The sequence below is a fragment of the Stigmatopora argus genome, chromosome 14, assembly GCF_051989625.1.
Source record: "Stigmatopora argus isolate UIUO_Sarg chromosome 14, RoL_Sarg_1.0, whole genome shotgun sequence".
Taxonomy (NCBI): Eukaryota; Metazoa; Chordata; class Actinopteri; order Syngnathiformes; family Syngnathidae; genus Stigmatopora; species Stigmatopora argus.
The window spans coordinates 15,401,319-15,424,553 of NC_135400.1; the positions used below are offsets into that span (position 1 = coordinate 15,401,319).

Sequence of the window (23,235 nt, forward strand, 5' to 3'; positions counted from 1 at the left end):
GCTTTTTTCTTAAAAAACGACATAGTATTGTAAGGCTTTTTTTCCTGAAAAACGACATAGTATAGTAAGGCTTTTTTTCTTAAAAAACGACATAGTATAGTAAGGCTTTTTTCCCCAAAAAAACGACATGGTATAGTAAGGCTTTTTTCTTAAAAAACGACATAGTATTGTAAGGCTTTTTTGTTAAAAACGACATAGTATACAGTAAGGCTTTTTTTCCGTAAAAAACGACATAGTATAGTAAGGCTTTTTTTCTTAAAAAACGACATAGTATAGTAAGGCTTTTTTTCCTGAAAAACGACATAGTATAGTAAGGCTTTTTTTCTTAATAAACGACATAGTATAGTAAGGCTTTTTTTCCTGAAAAACGACATAGTATATTAAGGCTTATTTTCTTAAAAAACGACATAGTATACAGTAAGGCTTTTTTTCTTTAAAAAACGACATAGTGGGTAAGGCTTTTTTCTTAAAAAACGACATAGTATAGTAAGGCATTTTTGTTAAAAACGACATAGCATACAGTAAGGCTTTTTTTCTTAAAAAACGACATAGTATAGTAAGGCTTTTTTCGTAAAAAAAACGACATAGTATTGTAAGGCATTTCTGTTAAAAACGACATAGTATACAGTAAGGCTTTTTTTCCGTAAAAAACGACATAGTATAGTAAGGCTTTTTTTCTTAAAAAACGACATAGTATAGTAAGGCTTTTTTCCTAAAAAAAACGACATGGTATAGTAAGGCTTTTTTCTTAAAAAACAACATAGTATAGTAAGGTTTTTTTTCCTGAAAAACGACATAGTATAGTAAGGCTTTTTTTCTTAAAAAAACGACATAGTATAGTAAGGCTTTTTTTCTTTAAAAAACGACATATTAGAGTAAGGCTTTTTTCTTAAAAAACGACATTGTATAGTAAGGCTTTTTTTCTTAAAAAACGACATAGTATAGTAAGGCTTTTTTTCTAAAAAAAACGACATAGTATAGTAAGGCTTTTTTTCTTAAAAAACTACATAGTATAGTAAGGCTTTTTTCCTAAAAAAACGACATGGTATAGTAAGGCTTTTTTCTTAAAAAACGACATAGTATAGTAAGGCATTTTTGTTAAAAACGACATAGTATACAGTAAGGCTTTTTTTCCGTAAAAAACGACATAGTATAGTAAGGCTTTTTTTCCTGAAAAACGACATAGTATAGTAAGGCTTTTTTTCTTAATAAACGACATAGTATAGTAAGGCTTTTTTTCCTGAAAAACGACATAGTATAGTAAGGCTTTTTTTCTTAAAAAACGACATAGTATAGTAAGGCTTTTTTCTTAAAAAAACGACATAATATAGTAAGGCTTTTTTTCTTAAAAAAACGACATAGTATAGTAAGGCTTTTTTCGTAAAAAACGACATAGTATAGTAAGGCTTTTTTTCTTAAAAAAATGACATAGTATAGTAAGGCTTTTTTTCTTAAAAAACGACATAGTATAGTAAGGCTTTTTTCTTTAAAAAAACGACATAGTATAGTAAGGCTTTTTTCTTAAAAAAACGACATAGTATAGTAAGGCATTTTTTCTTAAAAAACGACATAGTATAGTAAGGCTTTTTTCTTAAAAAACGACATGGTATAGTAAGGCTTTTTTCTTAAAAAACGACATAGTATAGTAAGGTTTTTTTTTCCTGAAAAACGACATAGTATAGTAAGGCATTTTTGTTAAAAACGACATAGTATACAGTAAGGCTTTTTTTCCGTAAAAAACGACATAGTATAGTAAGGCTTTTTTTCCTGAAAAACGACATAGTATATTAAGGCTTATTTTCTTAAAAAACGACATAGTATACAGTAAGGCTTTTTTTCTTTAAAAAACGACATTGTATAGTAAGGCTTTTTTCTTTAAAAAAACGACATAGTATACAGTAAGGCTTTTTTTCCGTAAAAAACGACATAGTATAGTAAGGCTTTTTTTCTTAAAAAACGACATAGTATAGTAAGGCTTTTTTTCTTAAAAAACGACATAGTATAGTAAGGCTTTTTTCTTTAAAAAAACAACATAGTATACAGTAAGGCTTTTTTTCCGTAAAAAACGACATAGTATAGTAAGGCTTTTTTTCTCAAAAAACGACATAGTATAGTAAGGCTTTTTTCTTTAAAAAAACGACATAGTATAGTAAGGCTTTTTTTCTTAATAAACGACATAGTATAGTAAGGCTTTTTTTCTTAATAAACGACATAGTATAGTAAGGCTTTTTTTCCTGAAAAACGACATAGTATATATAGTAAGGCTTTTTTTCTTAAAAAACGACACAGTATAGTAAGGCTTTTTTTCTTAAAAAACGACATAGTATAGTAAGGCTTTTTTCTTTAAAAAAACGACATAGTATACAGTAAGGCTTTTTTTCCGTAAAAAACGACATAGTATAGTAAGGCTTTTTTTCTTAAAAAACGACATAGTATAGTAAGGCTTTTTTTCTTAAAAAACGACATAGTATAGTAAGGCTTTTTTCTTTTAAAAAACGACATAGTATACAGTAAGGCTTTTTTTCCGTAAAAAACGACATAGTATAGTAAGGCTTTTTTTCTTAATAAACGACATAGTATAGTAAGGCTTTTTTTCTTAATAAACGACATAGTATAGTAAGGCTTTTTTTCCTGAAAAACGACATAGTATAGTAAGGCTTTTTTTCTTAAAAAACGACACAGTATAGTAAGGCTTTTTTTCTTAAAAAACGACATAGTATAGTAAGGCTTTTTTCTTTAAAAAAAAACGACATAGTATACAGTAAGGCTTTTTTTCCGTAAAAAACGACATAGTATAGTAAGGCTTTTTTTCTTAAAAAACGACATAGTATAGTAAGGCTTTTTTTCTTAAAAAACGACATAGTATAGTAAGGCTTTTTTCTTTAAAAAAACGACATAGTATAGTAAGGCTTTTTTTCTTAATAAACGACATAGTATAGTAAGGCTTTTTTTTCCTGAAAAACGACATAGTATAGTAAGGCTTTTTTTCTTAAAAAACGACACAGTATAGTAAGGCTTTTTTTCTTAAAAAACGACATAGTATAGTAAGGCTTTTTTCTTTAAAAAAACGACATAGTATACAGTAAGGCTTTTTTTCCTGAAAAACGACATAGTATAGTAAGGCTTTTTTTCTTAAAAAACGACACAGTATAGTAAGGCTTTTTTTCTTAAAAAACGACATAGTATAGTAAGGCTTTTTTCTTTAAAAAAACGACATAGTATACAGTAAGGCTTTTTTTCCTGAAAAACGACATAGTATAGTAAGGCTTTTTTTCTTAAAAAACGACATAGTATAGTAAGGCTTTTTTTCTTAAAAACGACATAGTATAGTAAGGCTTTTTTCTTAAAAAAAATGACATAGTATAGTAAGGCTTTTTTTCTTAATAAACGACATAGTATAGTAAGGCTTTTTTTCCTGAAAAACGACATAGTATAGTAAGGCTTTTTTTCTTAAAAAACGACATAGTATAGTAAGGCTTTTTTTCTAAAAAAACGACATAGTATAGTAAGGCTTTTTTCTTTTAAAAAACGACATAGTATAGTAAGGCTTTGTTCTTATAAAAACGACATAGTATAGTAAGGCTTTTTTCTTAAAAAACGACATAATATAGTAAGGCTTTTTTTCTTAAAAAAACGACAGTATAGTAGGGCTTTTTTCTTAAAAAACGACATAGTATAGTAAGGCTTTTTTTTCGTAAGAAACTACATAGTAAGGCTTTTTTTTGTTAAAAAACGACATAGTATAGTAAGGCTTTTTTTCTTAAAAAACGACATAGTATAGTAAGGCATTTTTCGTAAAAAAAACGACATAGTATAGTAAGGCTTTTTTTCTTAATAAACGACATAGTATAGTAAGGCTTTTTTTCCTAAAAAACGACATAGTATAGTAAGGCTTTTTTTCTTAAAAAACGACACAGTATAGTAAGGCTTTTTTTTCTTAAAAAACGACATAGTATAGTAAGGCTTTTTTCTTTAAAAAAACGACATAGTATAGTAAGGCTTTTTTCTTAAAAAAACGACAGTATAGTAAGGCTTTTTTCTTAAAAAACGACATAATATAGTAAGGCTTTTTTTCTTAAAAAAACGACAGTATAGTAGGGCTTTTTTCTTAAAAAAACGACATAGTATAGTAAGGCTTTTTTTTCGTAAGAAACTACATAGTAAGGCTTTTTTTTCGTAAGAAACTACATAGTAAGGCTTTTTTCTTTAAAAAACGACCATGTATAGTAAGGCTTTTTTCTTCAAAAAAACGACATAGTATAGTAAGGCTTTTTTCTTCAAAAAAACGACATAGTATAGTAAGGCTTTTTTCTTTTAAAAAACGACATAGTATAGTAAGGCTTTGTTCTTATAAAAACGACATAGTATAGTAAGGCTTTTTTCTTAAAAAACGACATAATATAGTAAGGCTTTTTTTCTTAAAAAAACGACAGTATAGTAGGGCTTTTTTCTTAAAAAACGACATAGTATAGTAAGGCTTTTTTTTCGTAAGAAACTACATAGTAAGGCTTTTTTTTTGTTAAAAAACGACATAGTATAGTAAGGCTTTTTTTCTTAAAAAACGACATAGTATAGTAAGGCATTTTTCGTAAAAAAAACGACATAGTATAGTAAGGCTTTTTTTCTTAATAAACGGCATAGTATAGTAAGGCTTTTTTTCCTAAAAAACGACATAGTATAGTAAGGCTTTTTTTCTTAAAAAACGACACAGTATAGTAAGGCTTTTTTTTCTTAAAAAACGACATAGTATAGTAAGGCTTTTTTCTTTAAAAAAACGACATAGTATAGTAAGGCTTTTTTCTTAAAAAAACGACAGTATAGTAAGGCTTTTTTCTTAAAAAACGACATAATATAGTAAGGCTTTTTTTCTTAAAAAAACGACAGTATAGTAGGGCTTTTTTCTTAAAAAAACGACATAGTATAGTAAGGCTTTTTTTTCGTAAGAAACTACATAGTAAGGCTTTTTTTTCGTAAGAAACTACATAGTAAGGCTTTTTTCTTTAAAAAACGACCATGTATAGTAAGGCTTTTTTCTTCAAAAAAACGACATAGTATAGTAAGGCTTTTTTTCCTAAAAAACGACATAGTATAGTAAGGCTTTTATTCTTAAAAAACGACATAGTATAGTAAGGCTTTTTTCCTAAAAAAACGACATAGTACAGTAAGGCTTTTTTCTTTAAAAAACGACATAGTATAGTAAGGCTTTTTTGTAAAAAAACGACATAGTATAGTAAGGCTTTTCCCCCGAAAAAACGACATTGTATAGTAAGGTCTTTTTCTTACAAAATGACATAGTATAGTAAGGCTTTTTTTCTTAAAAAACTACATAGTATAGTAAGGCTTTTTTCCTAAAAACGATATATTGTCGTAAGGCTTTTTTCTTTAAAAACGACAGTATAGTAAGGCATTTTTTCGTAAGAAACTACATAGTAAGGCTTTTTTGGTTAAAAACGACATAGTATAGTAAGGCATTTTTTCTTAAAGAACGACAGTATAGTACACTTTTTTTCGTAAAAAAACGACATAGTATAGTAAGGCTTTTTTTCTTAAAAAACGACATAGTATAATAAGGCTTTTTTTCTTTAAAAAACGACCATGTATGGTAAGGCTTTTTTCCATTAAAAATGACTATGTATATAAGGCTTTTTTTCTTAAAAATGACAATGGAAAGTTAAGGCATTTTTATTTAAAGAAATGACCATGTATAGTAAGATTTATATACATGTACATCTATGTGTATTTATTAATTTATTTATATATTTATTTATGTATTTTTTATCAACTTATTTATTACCTATCTATTTTGTCTAAAATGTCTTTTCCTGTATCTGCATTCTCACCCTCTTGCTACAGTGACAATGAAATTTCCCAAATACGGGATGAATAAAGTTATCCAATCCAAGGCTTTTTTTCCTGAAAAACGACATAGTATAGTAAGGCTTTTTTTGTTAAAAACGACATAGTATAGTAAGGCTTTTTTCGTAAAAAAAAACGACATAGTATAGTAAGGCTTTTTTTCTTAAAAAACGACATAGTATAGTAAGGCATTTTTGTTAAAAACAACATAGTATACAGTAAGGCTTTTTTTCCGTAAAAAACGACATAGTATAGTAAGGCTTTTTTTCTTAAAAAACGACATAGTATAGTAAGGCTTTTTTCGTAAAAAAAAAACGACATAGTATAGTAAGGCTTTTTTTCTTAAAAAACGACATAGTATAGTAAGGCTTTTTTTCTTAAAAAACGACATAGTATAGTAAGGCTTTTTTTCCTGAAAAACGACATAGTATAGTAAGGCTTTTTTTCTTAAAAAACGACATAGTATAGTAAGGCTTTTTTTCTTAAAAAACGACATAGTATAGTAAGGCTTTTTTTCTTAAAAAACGACATAGTATAGTAAGGCTTTTTTTCTTAAAAAACGACATAGTATAGTAAGGCTTTTTTTCTTAAAAAAACGACATAGTATAGTAAGGCTTTTTTTCCTAAAAAACGACATAGTATAGTAAGGCTTTTATTCTTAAAAAACGACATAGTATAGTGAGGCATTTTTTCTTAAAAAACGACATAGTATAGTAAGGCTTTTTTCTTAAAAAAACGACATAGTATAGTAAGGCTTTTTTCTTAAAAAACGACATAATATAGTAAGGCTTTTTTTCTTTTAAAAAACGACATAGTATAGTAAGGCTTTTTTTCTTAAAAAAATGACATAGTATAGTAAGGCATTTTTGTTAAAAACGACATAGTATACAGTAAGGCTTTTTTTCCGTAAAAAACGACATAATATAGTAAGGCTTTTTTTCTTAAAAAACGACATAGTATAGTAAGGCATTTTTCGTAAACAAAACGACATAGTATAGTAAGGCTTTTTTCTTAAAAAAACGACATTGTATAGTAAGGCTTTTTTTCTTAAAAAACGACATAGTATAGTAAGGCTTTTTTTGTTAAAAATCTACATAGTATAGTAAGGCTTTTTTCCTAAAAAAACGACATGGTATAGTAAGGCTTTTTTCTTAAAAAACGACATAGTATAGTAAGGCTTTTTTTCTTAAAAAACGACATAGTATAGTAAGGCTTTTTTCTTAAAAAAACGACATAGTATAGTAAGGCTTTTTTCTTAAAAAACGACATAATATAGTAAGGCTTTTTTTCTTTTAAAAAATGACATAGTATAGTAAGGCTTTTTTCTTAAAAAACGACATTGTATAGTAAGGCTTTTTTTCTTAAAAAACGACATAATATAGTAAGGCTTTTTTTCTTAAAAAACTACATAGTATAGTAAGGCTTTTTTCCTAAAAAAACGACATGGTATAGTAAGGCTTTTTTCTTAAAAAACGACATAGTATAGTAAGGCTTTTTTTCCTGAAAAACGACATAGTATAGTAAGGCTTTTTTTCTTAAAAAACGACATAGTAAAGTAAGGCTTTTTTTCTTAAAAAACGACATAGTATAGTAAGGCTTTTTTCGTAAAAAAAACGACATAGTATAGTAAGGCTTTTTTCGTTAAAAAAAAACGACATAGTATAGTAAGGCTTTTTTTCTTAATAAACGACATAGTATAGTAAGGCTTTTTTTCCTAAAAAACGACATCGTATAGTAAGGCTTTTATTCTTAAAAAACGACATAGTATAGTAAGGCTTTTTTTCTTAAAAAACGACATAGTATAGTAAGGCTTTTTTCTTAAAAAAACGACATAGTATAGTAAGGCTTTTTTCTTAAAAAACGACATAATATAGTAAGGCTTTTTTTCTTTTAAAAAACGACATAGTATAGTAAGGCTTTTTTTCTTAAAAAAATGACATAGTATAGTAAGGCTTTTTTCTTAAAAAACGACATTGTATAGTAAGGCTTTTTTTCTTAAAAAACGACATAGTATAGTAAGGCTTTTTTTCTTAAAAAACTACATAGTATAGTAAGGCTTTTTTCCTAAAAAAACGACATGGTATAGTAAGGCATTTTTGTTAAAAACGACATAGTATAGTAAGGCTTTTTTCTTAAAAAACGACATAATATAGTAAGGCTTTTTTTCTTAAAAAAACGACATAGTATAGTAAGGCTTTTTTCGTAAAAAACGACATAGTATCGTAAGGCTTTTTTTCTTAAAAAACGACATAGTATAGTAAGGCTTTTTTCCTAAAAAAACGACATGGTATAGTAAGGCTTTTTTCTTAAAAAACGACATAGTATAGTAAGGTTTTTTTTCCTGAAAAACGACATAGTATGGTAAGGCATTTTTGTTAAAAACGACATAGTATAGTAAGGCATTTTTCGTAAAAAAAAACGACATAGTATAGTAAGGCTTTCTTTCTTAATAAAGGACATAGTATAGTAACGCTTTTTTTCCTGAAAAACGACATAGTATAGTAAGGCTTTTTTCCCCAAAAAAAACAACATGGTATAGTAAGGCTTTTTTCTTAAAAAACGACATAGTTTAGTAAGGGTTTTTTTTCCTGAAAAACGACATAGTATAGTAAGGCATTTTTGTTAAAAACGACATAGTATAGTAAGGCATTTTTCGTAAAAAAAACGACATAGTATAGTAAGGCTTTTTTTCTTAATAAACGACATAGTATAGTAAGGCTTTTTTTCCTGAAAAACGACATAGTATAGTAAGGCTTTTTTTCTTAAAAAACGACATAGTATAGTAAGGCTTTTTTTCTTAAAAAACGACATAGTATAGTAAGGCTTTTTTCTTAAAAAAACGACATAGTATAGTAAGGCTTTTTTCTTAAAAAAACGACATAGTATAGTAAGGCTTTTTTTCCTGAAAAACGACATAGTATAGTAAGGCATTTTTGTTAAAAACGACATAACATACAGTAAGGCTTTTTTTCTTACAAAACGACATAGTATAGTAAGGCTTTTTTCGTAAAAAAAACGACATACTATTGTAAGGCATTTTTGTTAAAAACGACATAGTATACAGCAAGGCTTTTTTTCCGTAAAAAACGACATAGTATAGTAAGGCTTTTTTTCTTAAAAAACGACATAGTATAGTAAGGCTTTTTCCTAAAAAAACGACATGGTATAGTAAGGCTTTTTTCTTAAAAAACAACATAGTATAGTAAGGTTTTTTTTCCTGAAAAACGACATAGTATAGTAAGGCTTTTTTTCTTAAAAAAACGACATAGTATAGTAAGGCTTTTTTTCTTAAAAAACGACATATTAGAGTAAGGCTTTTTTCTTAAAAAACGACATTGTATAGTAAGGCTTTTTTTCTTAAAAAACGACATTGTATAGTAAGGCTTTTTTTTCTTAAAAAACGACATAGTATAGTAAGGCTTTTTTTCTGAAAAAAAACGACATAGTATAGTAAGGCTTTTTTTCTTAAAAAACTACATAGTATAGTAAGGCTTTTTTCCAAAAAAAAACGACATGGTATAGTAAGGCTTTTTTCTTAAAAAACGACATAGTATAGTAAGGCTTTTTTTCCTGATAAACGACATAGTATAGTAAGGCATTTTTGTTAAAAACGACATAGTATACAGTAAGGCTTTTTTTCCGTCAAAAACGACATAGTATAGTAAGGCTTTTTTTCCTGAAAAACGACATAGTATATTAAGGCTTATTTTCTTAAAAAACGACATAGTATACAGTAAGGCTTTTTTTCTTTAAAAAACGACATAGTGGGTAAGGCTTTTTTCTTAAAAAACGACATAGTATAGTAAGGCATTTTTGTTAAAAACGACATAGCATACAGTAAGGCTTTTTTTCTTAAAAAACGACATAGTATAGTAAGGCTTTTTTCGTAAAAAAAACGACATAGTATTGTAAGGCATTTCTGTTAAAAACGACATAGTATACAGTAAGGCTTTTTTTCCGTAAAAAACGACATAGTATAGTAAGGCTTTTTTTCTTAAAAAACGACATAGTATAGTAAGGCTTTTTTCCTAAAAAAAACGACATGGTATAGTAAGGCTTTTTTCTTAAAAAACAACATAGTATAGTAAGGTTTTTTTTCCTGAAAAACGACATAGTATAGTAAGGCTTTTTTTCTTAAAAAAACGACATAGTATAGTAAGGCTTTTTTTCTTTAAAAAACGACATATTAGAGTAAGGCTTTTTTCTTAAAAAACGACATTGTATAGTAAGGCTTTTTTTCTTAAAAAACGACATAGTATAGTAAGGCTTTTTTTCTAAAAAAAACGACATAGTATAGTAAGGCTTTTTTTCTTAAAAAACTACATAGTATAGTAAGGCTTTTTTCCTAAAAAAACGACATGGTATAGTAAGGCTTTTTTCTTAAAAAACGACATAGTATAGTAAGGCATTTTTGTTAAAAACGACATAGTATACAGTAAGGCTTTTTTTCCGTAAAAAACGACATAGTATAGTAAGGCTTTTTTTCCTGAAAAACGACATAGTATAGTAAGGCTTTTTTTCTTAATAAACGACATAGTATAGTAAGGCTTTTTTTCCTGAAAAACGACATAGTATAGTAAGGCTTTTTTTCTTAAAAAACGACATAGTATAGTAAGGCTTTTTTCTTAAAAAAACGACATAATATAGTAAGGCTTTTTTTCTTAAAAAAACGACATAGTATAGTAAGGCTTTTTTCGTAAAAAACGACATAGTATAGTAAGGCTTTTTTTCTTAAAAAAATGACATAGTATAGTAAGGCTTTTTTTCTTAAAAAACGACATAGTATAGTAAGGCTTTTTTCTTTAAAAAAACGACATAGTATAGTAAGGCTTTTTTCTTAAAAAAACGACATAGTATAGTAAGGCATTTTTTCTTAAAAAACGACATAGTATAGTAAGGCTTTTTTCTTAAAAAACGACATGGTATAGTAAGGCTTTTTTCTTAAAAAACGACATAGTATAGTAAGGTTTTTTTTTCCTGAAAAACGACATAGTATAGTAAGGCATTTTTGTTAAAAACGACATAGTATACAGTAAGGCTTTTTTTCCGTCAAAAACGACATAGTATAGTAAGGCTTTTTTTCCTGAAAAACGACATAGTATATTAAGGCTTATTTTCTTAAAAAACGACATAGTATACAGTAAGGCTTTTTTTCTTTAAAAAACGACATAGTGGGTAAGGCTTTTTTCTTAAAAAACGACATAGTATAGTAAGGCATTTTTGTTAAAAACGACATAGCATACAGTAAGGCTTTTTTTCTTAAAAAACGACATAGTATAGTAAGGCTTTTTTCGTAAAAAAAACGACATAGTATTGTAAGGCATTTCTGTTAAAAACGACATAGTATACAGTAAGGCTTTTTTTCCGTAAAAAACGACATAGTATAGTAAGGCTTTTTTTCTTAAAAAACGACATAGTATAGTAAGGCTTTTTTCCTAAAAAAAACGACATGGTATAGTAAGGCTTTTTTCTTAAAAAACAACATAGTATAGTAAGGTTTTTTTTCCTGAAAAACGACATAGTATAGTAAGGCTTTTTTTCTTAAAAAAACGACATAGTATAGTAAGGCTTTTTTTCTTTAAAAAACGACATATTAGAGTAAGGCTTTTTTCTTAAAAAACGACATTGTATAGTAAGGCTTTTTTTCTTAAAAAACGACATAGTATAGTAAGGCTTTTTTTCTAAAAAAAACGACATAGTATAGTAAGGCTTTTTTTCTTAAAAAACTACATAGTATAGTAAGGCTTTTTTCCTAAAAAAACGACATGGTATAGTAAGGCTTTTTTCTTAAAAAACGACATAGTATAGTAAGGCATTTTTGTTAAAAACGACATAGTATACAGTAAGGCTTTTTTTCCGTAAAAAACGACATAGTATAGTAAGGCTTTTTTTCCTGAAAAACGACATAGTATAGTAAGGCTTTTTTTCTTAATAAACGACATAGTATAGTAAGGCTTTTTTTCCTGAAAAACGACATAGTATAGTAAGGCTTTTTTTCTTAAAAAACGACATAGTATAGTAAGGCTTTTTTCTTAAAAAAACGACATAATATAGTAAGGCTTTTTTTCTTAAAAAAACGACATAGTATAGTAAGGCTTTTTTCGTAAAAAACGACATAGTATAGTAAGGCTTTTTTTCTTAAAAAAATGACATAGTATAGTAAGGCTTTTTTTCTTAAAAAACGACATAGTATAGTAAGGCTTTTTTCTTTAAAAAAACGACATAGTATAGTAAGGCTTTTTTCTTAAAAAAACGACATAGTATAGTAAGGCATTTTTTCTTAAAAAACGACATAGTATAGTAAGGCTTTTTTCTTAAAAAACGACATGGTATAGTAAGGCTTTTTTCTTAAAAAACGACATAGTATAGTAAGGTTTTTTTTTCCTGAAAAACGACATAGTATAGTAAGGCATTTTTGTTAAAAACGACATAGTATACAGTAAGGCTTTTTTTCCGTAAAAAACGACATAGTATAGTAAGGCTTTTTTTCCTGAAAAACGACATAGTATATTAAGGCTTATTTTCTTAAAAAACGACATAGTATACAGTAAGGCTTTTTTTCTTTAAAAAACGACATTGTATAGTAAGGCTTTTTTCTTAAAAAACGACATAGTATAGTAAGGCATTTTTGTTAAAAACGACATAGCATACAGTAAGGCTTTTTTTCTTAAAAAACGACATAGTATAGTAAGGCTTTTTTCGTAAAAAAAACGACATAGTATTGTAAGGCATTTCTGTTAAAAACGACATAGTATACAGTAAGGCTTTTTTTCCGTAAAAAACGACATAGTATAGTAAGGCTTTTTTTCTTAAAAAACGACATAGTATAGTAAGGCTTTTTTCCTAAAAAAATTGACATGGTATAGTAAGGCTTTTTTCTTAAAAAACAACATAGTATAGTAAGGTTTTTTTTCCTGAAAAACGACATAGTATAGTAAGGCTTTTTTTCTTAAAAAAACGACATAGTATAGTAAGGCTTTTTTTCTTTAAAAAAACGACATATTAGAGTAAGGCTTTTTTCTTAAAAAACGACATTGTATAGTAAGGCTTTTTTTCTTAAAAAACGACATAGTATAGTAAGGCTTTTTTTCTAAAAAAAAACGACATAGTATAGTAAGGCTTTTTTTCTTAAAAAACTACATAGTATAGTAAGGCTTTTTTCCTAAAAAAACGACATGGTATAGTAAGGCTTTTTTCTTAAAAAACGACATAGGGGCATTTTTGTTAAAAACGACATAGTATACAGTAAGGCTTTTTTTCCGTAAAAAACGACATAGTATAGTAAGGCTTTTTTTCCTGAAAAACGACATAGTATAGTAAGGCTTTTTTTCTTAATAAATGACATAGTATAGTAAGGCTTTTTTCGTAAAAAAAACGACATAGTATAGTAAGGCTTTTTTTCTTAAAAAACGACATAGTATAGTAAGGCTTTTTTTCTTAAAAAAATGACATAGTATAGTAAGGCTTTTTTTCTTAAAAAACGACATAGTATAGTAAGGCTTTTTTCTTTAAAAAAACGACATAGTATAGTAAGGCTTTTTTCTTAAAAAAACGACATAGTATAGTAAGGCTTTTTTTCTTAAAAAACGACATAGTATAGTAAGGCATTTTTCGTAAAAAAAACGACATAGTATAGTAAGGCTTTTTTCTTAAAAAACGACATGGTATAGTAAGGCTTTTTTCTTAAAAAACGACATAGTATAGTAAGGTTTTTTTTTCCTGAAAAACGACATAGTATAGTAAGGCATTTTTGTTAAAAACGACATAGTACACAGTAAGGCTTTTTTTCCGTAAAAAACGACATAGTATAGTAAGGCTTTTTTTCTTAAAAAACGACATAGTATAGTAAGGCTTTTTTTCTTAAAAAACGACATAGTATAGTAAGGCTTTTTTCTTAAAAAAAACGACAGTATAGTAAGGCTTTTTTCCTAAAAAAACGACCATGTATAGTAAGGCTTTTTTCTTCAAAAAAAACGACCATGTATAGTAAGGCTTTTTTCTTCAAAAAAAACGACCATGTATGGTAAGGCTTTTTTCTTAAAAAACGACATAGTATAGTAAGGCTTTTTTCTTAAAAAACGACATAGTATAGTAAGGCTTTTTTTAAAAAAACGACATAATATAGTAAGGCTTTTTTCTTTTAAAAAACGACATAATATAGTAAGGCTTTTTTCTTTAAAAAACGACATAGTATAATAAGGCTTTTTTTTTTAAATGACATAGTATAGTAAAGCTTTTTTTTTTAAACGACATAGTATAGTAAGGCTTTTTTTTCGTAATAAACGACAGTGTATAGTAAGGCTTTTTTCGTTAAAAAAGGCCATGTAGAGTAATTGGAAACCAAGTATGGCGATCTATCACCATTGCGACATATTGTCACACCCACGGTGTATATCGCTGTGACACAATTCGTCTGCCTGAGACACATTAAATGGACCTCGGCACTGAGTTACCTTTTCAAACGCTCCATAAAATTCCTCCCGAAGCCAACGGAGGAGGAAGCCGTGCTAAATCACTGACGTGTTTCCATGGAACTTTCTCCCCGCGTTCAAGAAGCGCGGCACATGCAATTGCTCGGAGGACGGCCTTATTCATTCATTTCGCCATGGCATAAAACGCATCTCTTTACTCGCGGATTCCACGGATTCTTACATTTTGGTGGAATCCCATTTTCGACGGCAATTTAGCCCAAAAAAATGTTGGCAATGGTTTTTGGCGGAACTGCAATTTCACGCAAATGTTGGCCCGCCCCCGCGAGCCATCCGTCTTGGGCTCGGCCCCACGGGGACGGAGGCCGCTGCCAAGTAGCTAGCCTAGCGGTCTCCCCCACCCCTCGGCCGTCTTTGTGCGGCCATGTGTAAGAAAGCTGGCAGCGGCCCGAGGTCAGCGTCCCAAAATGATATTAGCATAATCCCATTAAGTGTGTCAGAGGCCTCGCCAGGTCCGGAGACCACTGCGCCAGGAACTTTGGGAGAACCAAAACCGGATCAAACAACAGTATTATGACCTGAAAGATTCGACACATGGAAGGTCATTTGATCAAGACAAATAAAATAGTTTAAAAACAAAGTACAGTACTTTTGGGTTGTGTTAAAAGGAAATAATTCTCCTTTTAGATGAAGGTTAAGTTCCAAATGATTTAATTAATGAACTGATGCTATATGCGTAGCAATTTTTTTTACCATTTTTAGTGGACGATTTTTGCAATCCTCTATTTTTTCCAATACAAATTCTTCATATAGTTGAACTTTTTAGCCATTTGCATTACTTTTTGTGTAATAAAAATGTTTCTATTGCTGTCTTGCAGTATTTTGCTACCATTTTGTTACTTTTTAGCATTTTTAAGAGTCAAATAATCCTAGGCAACGTATCCATCATCATACATTTTTTAAATATAGTATGGTAGCAATAATATAGGTGATCCTACTTTGACATTTTTTGATTATCGCGGCCATGTCTGGAATCCTCTATTTTTTATGATACAAACTCTTCATATAGTTGAACATTTTAGTCATTTGCATGACTTTTTTTAATCGCAAGAGTGCAATAACACAAGTTTCTATTGCTGTTTTGCAGTTGTATAAAATATGACATAACATGCATTAAATTGCTACTATTTTGTTACTTTTTAGCATTTTTTAAGAGTCAAATAATCCTGGGCAACGTATCCATCGTCAGACATTTTTTATAGTGTAGTATGTTAGCAATAATAGAGGTGATCGTACTTTGCGGTTTTTTTATTATCGCGGCCATGTTTGGTTTACATTATTTGCGATATTCGAGGGATTACTGTACTACCTTTGCTTAGCCACTTATTTTTTTTATTTTTTTTAACCCGGGAAGGGAAGTCTGACAGAATGGACAGGTACGAAAACTATAAAGAGCGTGTCCCTATTTTCTTAGCAAATTTTTACCGTAACTGCATGTCATCGTGTCAGTCTTTCACTGACGTCAAAGTACGTCAGTTTCCAAACAAACAAACAAACAAACGGATTGGAAGCACGTCGAAACCAAAAACGAGAGCATTCCCCGCCATCGACATTGACAGCCGTCCGAGCCACGTGAACAGGGAGGGCCCGTCTCCTGTCAACGGCCTCGTAGGCAACCGCCGAGTCAAACGCCGTCGCCCCTCGTTTTGTTTCTTTGTTGACATTCGACATGGTTACCGCTCTGAAATCGACAACCCGACCATAAGCCGCAGGCCATCGGAAGAATCCCGATGACAGCGACGTAGTAATTGCGCTTGTTTTGTCTGCTTTTGCGTTTCCTGTGTGACGGACGACCTTGCCTTAATATGACGAATCAGAGGATTAACTCGTGTAAGTTTCTGTCCGCTTGCATTCTTTGCTCATAATTAACGCGCCTTTGCTGCCCGATAGCGGCGCCGGAAACAACCAAGAGTAAGCTAAGTCGGCGGTGTCAAAGGTGCGGCTGGCGGGTTGGAAGTGGCCCGCTAGGGGGTCTGATCCGGCAAACATGGTAGCTCATTCGTACAATTAAATGCTTTGGTTTTTGGGAAAAAACAAATGTTTGTGAGTTGTGTGATCAACTCCTATCCGCTATGTCATTTATTCGTTTGTCAAAATGGCAGCCAATGAGTTCTCAAGGAAGTGAAAATGCCTCAAAACCAATAGGAAGTCACCTCGACATGGCCAAAAATCAGCAAGAAGAAATAAACGAAAAAAAGCACGCCAAAAAGTCCCTCAAAATCAATAAGAAATGATGCAAAATTTACTAAAGGTGACCTGCAAGTACCCAGAAATGGAAACAAAATGAACTTACTTGTTATTGATAATGATAGATGTCCAATTCACTTCTACCAGCTGTGGCTGCTCATCTTTCAGTGGCATTGACGGCGCTAGCCGTCCATTCCGTTACGACTGGGAGGGGTGAGTGACCTGGAAGTACCCTAAAACGACAAGAAAGAGACGCAAAATAAACTCATTGCTTGCTAATGACAATAATAGATGTCAAATTCCCTTAAAGTCAAAAATTTCAGTGCCGTTGACGGCGCTAGACGTCCAATCCCTTTTGTTCATTCGCCCCTCCCAGTCAAAGGGATTGGACGTCTACCGAGCACCGTCAATAGTGGCAGTTAAGTGGACTGTATGAACGCTAACCGGTGAACCAAACCGAGTTTGATCCCCCCCTGAGCTTGCCGAGCTAACATTTCCACAACGATGCGGGCCGCTTTAACGTCAACTTGATGACACGTGGGCCGGACCATTTTAGATATAATATTTAGATATTTTTATTTTTATAAATGGATTAAAAGAACTGGATTAAAGGCCCTGAATATTACGTTTTTTTATAGATCTAAAACAATGTTTATTTAAGCTTTTTTTAGATTTAAAAAAATGATTTTCTAACTAAAAACACAGAAAAAAATGATTAAAAAATGACAATTATTGATTTCGAAGGGGGAAAATCAGGAAATTTAATATACATCTATACTCTTCATTTTAATTTGATCCTAAAACAAAAAGTCGGCACTCATGATTTACTTTCCCGGGCCACACAAAATGATGCGGCGGGCCAGATTTGGCCCTCAGGCCGGCGCTTTGACACATGTGCATTAGCACTTTGCACAGTGTCAGGCCTATTTTGTTTGGTCGGTTTCTCAGGCCAATCGCCGGGCGCAAGCGAGGCCTCTGTTTGGTCATTCGGTGCGCGGGACAAACGGTAGCGCTTAAAGCTTTGCTCAAATAAGTTAATAGCTCAACTAACACGTCCAAGTTCAGGGCCAAACGCAAATTCCAGAGTGACAGATGCGGTCGAACCAGGCAGCAAAACCAATTAATGACACACACGGTGACTCAGGCTCACTTGTGTAACGAAAACAAAAGATTTTTACGTGCCGAGCGGTGCGTCGCGAGGGTTATTTTTCTTGCTTAATATTTAACTCAGCCCAGGTGAAGGGTTATATTATTGATATTCATTTAGTAGTTGGTAAAGAACGCCAAAATAGGTGAGCGGATAGCCGTATTTTGAACAAAGAAGCGCAAATATTGAGTTTAAGTGATTTTGGTGATTGGTTTTACATTATGTTTGAGATTGGTTTATTTTATAAGGGACAGCACATATTAATGAACATATTTATATGTAAACATGTAAGATTGAAGCCGAGGGCTAATTTCCATCTTTAGTTCCGTTTGCAGGTTGAAGATAAACAATGACACATACCAGACACACGAATACAGACACGCACACACACAAACGTAGCACAGTTTTAGACACTATTGTGATTACAATTTTGTTCGTCTAACAGCCAGACTTTAAGACACACGTGTCAAAGTGGCGGCCCGGGGGCCAAATGTGGCCCGCCGCATCATTTTGTGTGGCCCGGGAAAGCAAATCATGAGTGCCGATTTTCTGTTTTAGGATCAAATTAAAATGAAGAGTATAGATGTATATTAAATTTCCTGATTTTCCCCTTTTTAAAATCAATAACTGCAATTTCTTTAATTCATTATTTTTTCAAATCAATAATTGTAATTTTTGAATCATTTTTTTCTGTTTTTAGTTCAAAAATCATTTTGTAAAATCTAAAAATATATAAAAAAGCTAAAATAAATATTGTTTAGATCTATAAAAAACTCAATATTCAGGGATTTTAATCCAGTTCTTTTAATCCATTTATTTAAAAAAATCTAAATATTATATCTAAAATGGTCCGGCCCACGTGAAATCAAGTTGACGTTAAAGCGGCCCGCAAACCAACCCGAGTCTGACACCCCTGCTTTAAGATGATTGGCCAAGACGTTCAGAGACGGGAGTTGACGTATGCTAATTGCTATTGAGTTCCAGGTATAAACTGAGAAGGCGCTTTGGCTAATTTAGCACTCTATTTGAAGGGAACTACACAGTCACCTCTAGAGCCAGCCCTTGTTGATGTCTTGGAATTTTTGTACAAAATATTTTAGTCAATGAGGAGCTTTGTCCAATGGAAGTTGTTTGGTTTTATGAGCGGAGACTTTTGGCGACAACACAAAACTACTTTTGGTCTACTACTAAGAGTCTAGAGTCATATTACGGGACAAAAGTCTTACAAAAAATCGGTTAAAGTCGTTAAATGGATGTTTCTTTTTTTCGGTCGGCGTGAACGCCAATCGGCATTCGGCCCGATTCTCCGTTCAAAAGATGTTGAACGTCATCCTTTCGCCGACTAGGGAAGTAACTAACTTCCCCCGTGCAGACTCCGCCCCCTTTCTCGCTTGCGCAACATGTACCCACAGGTTGTTTTCCTTCCTCCTTGTGGAGTTGAGAAAATCTAGGCCCCTCTTTTCGTTTTACGCTCGTTACAGTCCACCTCGTTTCCTCCGAGGCAAGAATTTTCCAAGTATCTCCCTCAAAGGCGACCCGACGGGTTGTCGTAGAAACGCCACTGGCCTATCCGAAGCCTCCGAATGGATGGATCCGAGACAAAACGGTTATATTCCCGTGTGTGCCGCCCCTGGAGGACATCAATTAGTTGCAGTTCACGCATGAGGAGGGGGGGGGGGGGCAATCGGTGGGGCTTCTGGTTTGTTCTGCTATATGCCCCCATTATTTTCCCCGCGGGTCGTCCCAAGCCTGGGCAGATTTTTCATCTCCTTCCAATGCTTTTCCACACGTTGTTAACTCATTCGCTGCCTTTTACGGGCGTCCGATCCGTTTGAACCGGAGCGGTCGACGCCTAATGAAGGCTTTCCCAGGGGGGCCCGTGAGTCCAATTTGAGTCTGGGAGGGGTTCTCGTTCCGACGTGATGATAAAATGCAGACGTGGTCAGGCGGTCCGGTGTAAAAAAACGTCATTTTTAGAACCGCTCTGGTTGGTCGGTGGCCGAATTGAGAGAATGTCCGACGTCGATACAGAAGAAGGGATTTTAACAAAGGGGTGCAAAGGCAGAGCTGAAAGAAGCCATGTCTGGTCCTCTTCCGTCCTCGAGCCTGGAGACGCTTTTGCTAGCTTGCTGCGAAATTCCAAAGACACGTCAGACAGGAATCAACGGGGTAAAAAAGACATTTTCTCCCCCCACTGAGCTGATGGGTCGCAGGTGCGCCGCAAGGACCTTGGCAAGAATCGGCACCCCCAGCCCCCCACTTCCGTCGTCATGGTAATAAAGTCCGTCGGCATTAGCGTGGGACGAGCCCTGGGAAAATGGGTGCCCTCTCCTGATTTACGAAGGCCGCGAAAGCTTCCGAATTCTCTCCCCGACGTGTCAACAAACATCACAGAGCAGGTCGATCGGGCCCGTTTGACACCTCGTTCAGGGTCCCCCGTCCGTCCTGCCCGGCTCTCGTGGCCAATCGGGGCCTTTTTAGAGCTCACCCTGACTGAAGCGTCTGGGTTAGCCGCCATTTGGTCTCTGCATTTTTTTTAAAGTCAATATCTCAATTCTTTCGATGGTTCATATTACTCCAATAGTTGTCACTTTCGAACAAGAAATAAAACAGAAAAAAATCGAGGTGGAATTTTGTTTTATCTCAAAATCAAGGCTACTCGCGTCTGGAGAAAAAAATGTAGACGAGAGCGCCCCAACTTCGCTAAGATGGCCGTGCCCCGAGCTAGCAGTAACGGGAATGTTTTACATTTTATGCAAGATACAAACATTTTTTCATGAATTTCAATCAAAGACGTCAAAATTAATTTTGTTTAGCGTTTTATCTGTTTACTTTTCTCTATTTTGAAATAAATGACCGTATTGGGATCCGCTTGCGTCGTGACGTCACGGCGTACGCATGGGTGCCATTTTGTCATGACGTCATCGTGTCACGGCGCCGTGAAATATAAGTCAAATTGCAGTTTTTTTGCAAGTTGTTTTTTATGCGCATATTAGCCGTACCCTCGATTCAGTCATTTTTTTGTCCGACAAAAGCGGTTTATATGCGAGTAAATACGGTAATACATTACCTAGGTATCGGATGGGCAAATTCTAAAAATCAGTCGCATGCAAAAAATATGCGATTGTGACATCCCTAAATTTATGGTTGTAATTTTGTTTAGCGTTTTATCTGTTTACTTTTCTCTATTTTGAAATAAATGACCGTATCGGGATCCGCTTGCGTCGTGACGTCACGACGCACGCATGGGTGCCATTTTGTCATGACGTCATCGTGTCACAGCGCCGTGAAATTGAAGTCAAATTGAATTTTTTTTGCAAGTTGTGTTTTTTTATGCGCATATAAGTCGTACCCTCGATTCGGTCATCATTTTTTTGTCCGGCAAAAGCGGTTCATATGAGAGTAAATACGGTAATACATTACCTAGGTATCGGATGGGCAAATTCTAAAAATCAGTCGCATGCAAAAAATATGCGATTGTGACATCCCTAAATTTATAGTTTTAATTTTGTTGCGAGAGCACTAGATATGCGTTGTGGCGTGCGTCATAGCGATGTGATATATTCCCCCCCACCGCCCAGGGAAATGCAGTATGTATAAATTGAAGACGGATGGGAAGCGATGATGATCAGGCATACATACACTTATGCACGCAATCCCATGAAATATGACGGCTTGGGGCGAAGCCATATTGGAGCAATCTCCTTCTGCGGTCATTAATCGCATCCTGCTGTTTCGCAGTTCGCCCTGGCGTCATGTCACACACATTCACCCCAACCTGGTGGCTATATTGCAAACACACACACAAAGCGGATCATCTCAATCTAGTCGGAATAGCTACCGATCTCATAAACCCGTTCAAGACAATTTGGAGGTTTCTGAGGGTTGATCTGGTCTTGGACACATCTACAACAAGACTCAACATTTTTGTTTCTGTCTTTAACCTTTAAAAAAATCAACTTGGCCTCATTTTAATGTCAATTGGCATTCAATTCCACTTTTGAGGGTTAATCTGGTTTCTGTTTTTAACCTTCTATAAAATAAAAATCTGGATCTCCGCTTGGCCTCGGCACTGTGTCCGGTTTTCGCAATGGTCTTCAGCCCTGATTGATATAGTGTGAAAGTCTTCAGTCTACAGATTGATGGGATTTCCATTCATTTCAATAGGAAAATATGATTTGGAGCAGCATTCATACATTGTAACGGCTCTATGGCTATCCTGGTCCAATCTGTTTCAGATTCAGTTCTCATGTCATTAAAGCCGTGCGCATTAAAGCCCTTCAATCTCACGTCTCCCGATTGTGAGGGCCCCGCCTACGTATTTTCATGTCAGGATCTCTCTAAGACCACTTTTTGTGACTGATGGGCTCCCCGACACATTTTCCACGCCGCTTGTCAAAGGCGCTCTCGGGTTTCTGGCGCCCCGGCCGTCATTTTGCGCTCTCGCACGGGCCAAACTGCAAATATTTTTCAGTCTTAATGGCGGTTTTGCTAGGCCTTCTGAGACGGGAACTGCGGGGAAGTCCTTCTTCCCCTTCCCCGGCCGGCCAGGCCACTTTGGCACTTGTCAGTCAGAATGACAAATGGCGGCGCATGATGAAACGCGGGGGTTACATCATCACTTCCCTAATGAGGCCGCTCACAGCAGGAGGGAAGGGGGGGCTTGAGGGGGGGGAGATGGCTAGCTTGAGCACAAGTAAAGATAACAAGGGGGACAGCCAGGGGCCTCGCTGGCTCCTTGTTGACTCCATCTTTTTGGGGAAAATATGGAGTTTTGGGGAAGCTAACCACATTAGCTAACAATCCCAATCCTACTTTGAACTCTTAGACCTTATGAAAAATCAAACTTTTTCCTGTAAGAAATAGTTTACCCAATCAAAATGGGGGCTCCATTCATTCATTCGTACATTTGTTCATTCATTTTCCGTTCCTCATCTTCCCAATGGTTTTTGGGATGCGGGAGAAAACCCACGGAGGCACGGGAAGAACATACAAACTCCACACAGTAAGAAGCGACCTGGAATCGAACCCCTTGTCCCTGGTGTTGTGAAACCGACATGCTAACCCAGACAAGGGCAAACTATGGCCCGCGGGCCATATACGGCCCGTTAGGCCTTTTAATCCGGCCAGCCGACGTTGTCCAAATTATTATAATTATTATTATTATTATTTTATTCGGTCAAAATACAGGAAATCATTGGATGACCTGCATGAGCAATTCTGCCGTCGGTTTTGTGATTTTGGAAAAATTGACAGCTGGTGTCATGTCCTTTCTCACAAGACCCGGAAAGGGTTCCACAGGAGTTGGAGTTGGAACTGATTGATCTCCAATGTGAAAAGTTCAACTCCCTGAAATTCGCTGAGTTTTAGGCTTCATTAAGTGCAGCCAAATTTCCAAACATCCAGAAGATGGCACAGAGGATTCTGGTGTTATTTGGCTCGACATACGTGTGTGAACAGACCTTTAGTCTGATGAAAACCAAGAAAGCACCCCATAAATCCCAGATGAGTGATGAGTATGTTCATACTTTAGTCCTTTTTTTCTGTTTAGGTTTC

The 23,235-nt window shown here is 33.6% G+C and overlaps 1 long non-coding RNA gene across 1 annotated transcript in view; it reads right to left on the reverse strand.

The window, feature by feature from the left end:
- LOC144088710 (uncharacterized) overlaps positions 1-23,235 on the reverse strand; it is a 106,095-nt gene that overhangs the window by 9,013 nt on the left and 73,847 nt on the right. The window contains exon 6 of the long non-coding RNA XR_013304925.1: positions 16,639-16,765. This is a non-coding gene — a long non-coding RNA (uncharacterized LOC144088710). The remainder of the gene's footprint in view (positions 1-16,638; positions 16,766-23,235) is intronic.